Raw genomic sequence first — 1,924 nt, forward strand, 5'->3', positions numbered from 1 at the left:
AGAGTGGGTGAGTTGTGTCTGAGGGGGAGTCGTTATAACAAAACGACGAACTGCTCAACTGCCTAGACGAGTCTAGGGTTACCCGGGGTGTGTTGCGGCACACAAGGTGTTTACTGATAGAATTTCTTGTGGTGTATTGTGTTTGCCAGAGAAATAAAATCAGTGTGGAACTGTTTTGTTATTGTGGCTCTTTGTGTGTGAGATACGTTTTTCAGAAACGAATAAAACGTGTTTAACTACCTGCGACGCACCGAATCCGTCGCAATACCGACGGAAATCTCTGTCCCCATCCGTCGCTACTTCTATGCGACGCAATGTATCCGTCCCAATCCGTCGCATAATTTTCCGACGAAAGTTCGGTCGCAAATATCGGTCGCAGTCCGTCGCAATCCGTCTGACAAAATTACCGACTGAAATATCCGTCAGTTGTTGTCGAAATTTTTCGACGGATTGAGCGACGGTTTACGACGGATGCAAATCCGTCCCATTACCGTCGTTGTCCGTCGCAAATATCTATCGCGACGGAATTTCCGTCGCAATGTCCGTCGGTAAATACAGTTTTCCTTGTAGTGCGAGTAGCCATCAAGAAAGCAAAAGTGGGAATGCAAGGCTAACCTCTCTAGCATTTGGTCAATGAAGGGCAACGGGAAATGGTCTTTACGGGTGTTGGAATTCAGTTTCCTATAATCAATGCACATCCTCCAACCCGTGACCGTCCTAGTGGGTATCAATTCGTTATGCTCATTTTCTACCACAGTGATACCCCTTTCTTTGGTACAACTTGCACGGGACTAACCCATGCACTATCTGAAATCGGGTAAATGATACCCGCATCTAACAGTTTGAGCACCTCTTTCTTCACTACCTCCTTCATGGTGGGATTCAATCTACGTTGATGCTCAATGGAGGTTTTGGAACTATCTTCTAGATGAATGCGGTGCATGCAAAGGGATGGACTAATACCTCTAATGTCATCTAGAGTGTAACCCAAGGCCTATCTATACTCTCTAAGCAATGCAACTAATTCAGCTAGTTCCACATCAGTCAAGGCAGCATTCACAATTATCGGGTAAGTAGAGTTAGGTCCGAGAAATTCATACCTAAGCCCTTGTGGTAAGGGCTTCAATTCCACCTTAGGCGCACTCTCTGGGTCCCAATCTTTCTTCCCGCTCGTCTCCACATCGGGCTGCTTGATTTGAATGGTGGAGACCGGGGCTTGATGACTCGGAAAAGGTGATGGCTCCTCTCCGTCTTCCTCGTCCCTTAGCCAAGGGAACTCACGGGCAGAACAAGATGAGGGCTCAACGGCCCTATATTTCCAGCCCTCAAGCTCAATCGATGAGCTGTCATCCAAAGCTCGAACAATGCTCCGGACTTCCTCCCAATCGCAGTACATGCTGTCTTGTACCGCGTTCAATGCCATCTCGAGGGGGTCTGACTCTCTAAATTCATCCCTCACTTCGTCGACCAACGTGTCGATCAGGTCTAGGTAGAAGGAAGACTCTACCAAATGCGGTTGCTTGAGATTCTGATCAAGTCTGAATTCAACCGTCTCATCCCCGATCTTCATCGGGAGTCTCCCTTCTCTGACATGCACTACAGCATCAGCCGTGTTCAGAAACGGCCTACCAAGTATGATGGGAATTTTAGAATCCTCCGGCATGTCCAGAACAACAAAGTCGACGGGGACATAGAATTCCCCTACCTTCAGAGGCACATCCTCCAAGATCCCAGCAGGATACTTCACTGATCGGTCGGCCAATTGCAGTGCCATCCTTGTCGGTTTCAGCTCACCGACATTAAGTTTCTTGAATATGGAGAGAGGCAACAAACTGACACTTGCGCCCAAATCGCAAAGCGCCCTCGCAATCTCCACATTTCCCAATCTGCACGGGATAGAGAAGCTACCGGGATCAGCCATCTT

Source organism: Tarenaya hassleriana, unplaced genomic scaffold, assembly GCF_000463585.1.
Source record: "Tarenaya hassleriana unplaced genomic scaffold, ASM46358v1 Cleome85, whole genome shotgun sequence".
Lineage (NCBI taxonomy): Eukaryota > Viridiplantae > Streptophyta > Magnoliopsida > Brassicales > Cleomaceae > Tarenaya > Tarenaya hassleriana.